At 40.1% G+C, this 5,421-nt stretch overlaps 1 protein-coding gene across 1 annotated transcript in view; it reads right to left on the bottom strand.

The window, feature by feature from the left end:
- The window catches only part of CACTIN (cactin, spliceosome C complex subunit), a 143,306-nt gene that overhangs the window by 99,389 nt on the left and 38,496 nt on the right, over window positions 1-5,421 (bottom strand). The window lies entirely within an intron of this gene.

The raw sequence follows: 5,421 nt of genomic DNA, 5'->3' as shown, positions 1-5,421 counted from the left end.
GGGGGGAGGGGGGGGTGGGGAGGAGAAAAATGATAAATACTTTTAAAATCCATTATTTAAATGTCTCAAACTGCATTATAAATTCATAGGGTTAAACATTAAGTAATCAATTTAGGCACTAAAAATTGTTCAGCCAGTATAGCTTTGTCTTTAAAGCAGAACTCCAGGAATTTATTTTTATTAATCCTTGCAGTGAGGCTAGCTGCCTGTTTGTGGCTAGGTAAAAAAAAAAGAAGATATACTCACCCACTTCTTAAGACTGGTCCCTGGAATGTCTCTCCCCCCTACTCTGCAGCAGTCTAAGGTCCAGTAAATCATCATGTCTATACACTGTGCATAGATGTGAGGACGCTGAGGAACATTCCAACGTGCTGCGGAGGAGATGACAGGCCAGCTTTGAGCCTTGGGTGAGTAGAGCTTTGTTATTTTAGCACCTAGACACAAACTAGCACTTAACCCTTGTAGTGCAGGGGAAGCCTCACTGCAAGGGCTAATAAACAAAAATCTAGCAGTTCTTTAAAATGTGTGGAATATACTAATGGCCACACCTAAAGCAATCCTGTCACCAACATAAAAAAAATCACAGGTTAAAAGCACAGAAACAACAGGATTTTTGACTTTGCATTAAATCGACACAAATTCTGGCTTTTAAGTTGCACCCACAAAACAGATTCCATACACACAGAGGCGGCTCTCTAATTAGGCGAGTTAGGCGGTCGCCTAAGGCCTCGCGCTCACGGAGGGCCTCGCAGCTGCCTAACTCGCCTCTACAGCTTTACCTCATCTGACAGTAGTGGATCCAGAGAAATTGCTGCCATCTCCCAGGGGCGGACTGAGTATTTGGGCACTGCCTGAAGGACCGCGGCTTCCCTCTAGTACTGATGGAACGCCACTTGCCATTTCTTGCCGTCCAGGCCGCAGCCCCTGCAGAGGGAGAGAGAGGAGAGAGCCCGTCTGGAGTGATGGGACATGCATAGAGGCTCCACTCATGCCGCCGCCCCTGCAGCTAGCCAGCAGTGGCACAGGACTCTGAAGGAGACAAGGAGAAGCTGGCACTGGAGGGCAAGGAAGGTATTGTCTACACTGGAAAACCTAATAGTGATGTCATGTCCAGCATGTTTTACTGTATATTGAGTAATTGATTTGTGTGTTATTAACCATGCCCTCAGTATGGATTCCTTCAGTCAATTGTTTCCTGAAAGCAGCTTATAGAGGATACAATAGACACAATAATATGATTTAGTCAGTTGCAATCTGACAGGGATCTACACTAAATCACTATATATTATGATATTTATACATTTAGCTCTTTCTTACAATCTGTGTTACCTCCATCTGATTGATGCAATCTGTGCGTTACTTCCTGCTGACCAATGCAATCTGTGCGTTACTTCCTGCTGACCAATGCAATCTGTGCGTTACTTCCTGCTGACCAATGCAATCTGTGCGTTACTTCCTGCTGACCAATGCAATCTGTGCATTAAAAAATTAAAATCTTAGATCTAGGAGCTGCGAGTTCCTAGTTGCGGTCTTATAATATGCGAGTTATATAGTTCATTTTTCATTTTCATTTTTTAATTATGGGTGTAAGGGGGGGGGCCTCATGTTTGAGTTTTGCCTAAGGCCTGACAAAGTCTAGAGCCGCCTCTGCATACACAAACATGTCCATACAAATACAACCCAATATCCATTCAACTTAAAAATAAGCAGGGGGTGTGTGTGACCATGAAGCGGATGGGAGTGGACACGTGTGAGGGAGATTCAGCGTTCTCTTCCAGCGGTTTCTCTTCTGTAACAGGCAACATGTTTTCCCCGTGGACCCTGTATGCTAAAGGGCGGCCAGGGAGAGCAATTTGAGCGCGTGCGGGAAGGAGCACATCCTTTATTCTCCTCCCGGAGGCTCTCTGCGACAGATGATAGCAGACCCTACAGCGTGCACAAAAATCAGAGCGGTGGCGGAGTGGAGTCTAGCATTTCCGCCACCGCCTGTAGGTCGACATATGGATGAAGTGGTGAGCAATAAAAGCTGCTATATAAACAAAATAAATGACAAAGAAAAAAAAGACACCATTTAAGATGGGGGCAGCAGTGGTGGTTCCAAACAATCTCCCTGAGCTTCCTCTAAAAGTAGCAAGGAAAAGCAAAAAAGAAGTGGCGGCACGGCTAGAGAGGTATGCCAGAGGAACATCAACAGGTATGGATCCCTCTCAAGTAAATAAAATGCAGCAAAGTTTGGGGGATAAGTCAATGTTTAAAGCCAATGTCTTAGATTCAGAGGGGGGTGCAGGGAGGGTGCTGCTGATATCTGGAGGACAGTTAGCTGTGCTGAACTTCAATACCCCTGAAGATCCTACTCTTAAAGATGTGATGTCAGCAGTACAATCTTGTAATGCATCTCTGGCCTCTTTGTCTGATTAAATACAAGCTATGCGAATAGATGTTTCTTTCCTCAGACAAGATATGCAAAAAAAGAGAAAGGGTCAGTGAAGTAACGGACAGAATCAGTAAACTTGAAAGCAGAAGTATCCCCATTCGTACTGATCTTAAAATGGCTGAGAAATAGATCAAGGCATAATATTAGAATGGTGGGCATCCCTGAGCATATTGAGGGGTCAAGCCCTGTGGCCTTCATTGGCAAATGGATAATAGAAACATTGTCTCTATTGTATGTTTATCATTGGCCGAGCGCATAGAGTCCCTGTATGTCCCCCACTACCATGAAATCCTCCAAGGACTTTTCTGATTAAAGTTTCTAACTACAGAGACAAGGAAATGATCCTCTGTAGAGTTTGTGAACGGTTAGCTATATCTATGGGTGGGTCCAGAGTGATGTTTTCACCAGACTTTTCACATGAAGTTCAAAAGAAGGGCTCTATTTCAGGAGGTGAAAAAGCAATTGCGACAATTAAAAATACAATACTCTATGCTTTATCCTGCTAAACTGCACATAATTGATAATGGAGAGACTACCTTCTTTGAACCACCTACAGCAGCCTTCGCCTGGTTGGATAAATATCCTCATAGGCATACAGAACTTTGAAATTCTGAAGACATATATATATCATTTGATGGCAGAGGACACTTAATGTTAAATATTGAAAATAATACACTGTGATCTGTTGAGTTTGTCTTTAGCTCCTTGCTTAGTTCCTGAGTGGAGTCTATCTTTGGGAATAGATTTTTCTAGTAGTATTGTATTGTTTTAGAGTTTTTGGATTGCACAGGATCAAAAAAAAATGCTACTGGACTTAGTGTGGGTAGAGGTATAGGCCTAGCATGGACAATAATCCTACCTTAGTAAGAGGTAACTTTAGAGATGGTAACTATATATGAATAATCAAAAAATGTAAACAATATTTTGGAATGTCAGGGGCTTGGGGAATAAAATGAAGCGGTGTGCAGTATTCTCCTATATTATGACCCACAAGCATTCAGTAATATGTTTGCAAGAAGCTCATATTGTGGGTGATAATGTGAGGTGGTTCAAGTGTAAATGTATGCAATATACAGCCGTGCCTGCTATTCTGCATATTCCAGAGGGGTTTAAGTATTGGTCTATAAAAAGGTATAGATTTCTCCTGTTTACAAGTCCTCTGCGACAAAGAGGGTAGATATGTGTTTTTGCACTGTAGAATTTATGAATTGGAATGTGTGTTCGTAAACGTTCCTCCTTCTCATTCTAATGAGGTCCTCCGGAAAATGATAACTTTTGTTAAGGACAAATTACCTATTCCTATTATAGTGATGGGGGATTTTAATAATTATATGAATGTGTCACTTGATAAATTCTAAAAAAAAGAGAAAAAATTAGGAATAGCATCTTTCCTCTTTTCCCTTTCTTGTGCAATTTCTTTTTTTTTGTTTTTTTTTGTTGTCGTTTTGTTTTTGTTTTTTTGTTTTTTTTTATGAATAAACAGGGGAAGAGAAAAGGTAGGGGGCCGTAATTGAGTGGCATTTCAGACAGTATAATGCTCTTTGCCCTCTCTCTTTATGGCTAAACAAGTAATGGTGAAAGGTTGGTTTATTATTTAGTCACAAGTACTAGTATTTTTCATCTGTTATGATATATTTTTCACCTGTAATTAAGAATAAATTAAGAAATTTTAGACATGAAATAGCCATATATGTAGAGGTTAATGATATCATTCTGTAATTTATGGAATTGTATGTGAAATGACACAAATAAAAACTTATTCTGGAAAAAAAAAATTCCTTGTAACTAGGTACCAAGGCTCCACTGAAGTCACTCCTTTTTATAATTTCTGTGAAGAAATTGGAATATCAATTTACATGTTTTCTAAGACACATGATACGTTACCTAGGATAGATATGGTTATAAAACTAGTAGATTTGTTGCCACTGATCAAGTCGGTTGAGATACAACCTAGATTCACCAATACTTACTATAATCGAAAATGGGGGATATTTTCACAAGTTGCCATGGAAATTAAACGCTGGCTGGTTTTCTAGTTCTTGCCAGAACAGGTTAAACTATATGTTGATTAAATTATCTTTTTGATATTACATGTGCATCGGTTGTGACACCTTACTAAACCCCACACCTCTTTGTGGATTCCAGAACAGGTTACATTAGAAAGGGAGATATAAATATTTTTGAGCACAAGTGCATATTCTGCGTCACAAGGGATTATAGGAGACTCTTAAAGTGTATACAAGTGTTTTTTTTTGAACAGATTAGTAGGGTAAGGAGGAGGAAGAAGTGCACAAAGAAGTGATTGGGTTGAAAACTCAATTTATACTAAACTCAAATGAAAAAACCTGTAGTGCATGGTCAGGCGCTCAAAAACAGTTAAGCTACATTGAATGGAAAAAAGCTAAAAAATGTATTCTTCAGTAATCAGTAAGTTAGGAGGAGGGGTAGATAACTGGAAGACTGATGGCACAATTTTTGAGGTCACAGGACCCTGTTCCGTATCTGAATGCGTTAAAAGATCCTAATGATTAGGTTTATACTCAGTCTGATAAAATTCTTTCAATTTTCAGACAGTTTTTTGAAACGTTGTACACTTCTAAGGCATCACATACAAGGGAGGATCTTATGCGATTTGTAAATAGCATATCATATAATCCAATATCCCAGGTAGATAAAGATATTTTAAAGGCACCCCTTACCCTGAAAGAGCTGGAATTAGCAGTGGCTAGCTTTGCAACTGGGAAAGCTCCTGGCCTAGATGGCCTTCCGATAGAAGTATAGGAGAAATATGGTTCTATTTTGATGCCTGCTCTATTGCAAATCTTTGAAGAGGCCTTAAAAAACAGGAAGATTACCTGAATCTATATATAAAGCAGCAAACGTAGTACTGCAGAAGAAAGAGAAAGAGAGACCCACTTTTGCCAGAGTCCTACAGACCTATATCCCTATAAAGGTGCCCACACACACCTTACGATAATCAGGGGGGG

The sequence above is a fragment of the Nanorana parkeri genome, unplaced genomic scaffold (assembly GCF_000935625.1).
Source record: "Nanorana parkeri isolate BGI_ZX_2015 unplaced genomic scaffold, ASM93562v1 scaffold1538, whole genome shotgun sequence".
Lineage (NCBI taxonomy): Eukaryota > Metazoa > Chordata > Amphibia > Anura > Dicroglossidae > Nanorana > Nanorana parkeri.
This window is presented reverse-complemented; position numbering and strand designations above follow the sequence as displayed.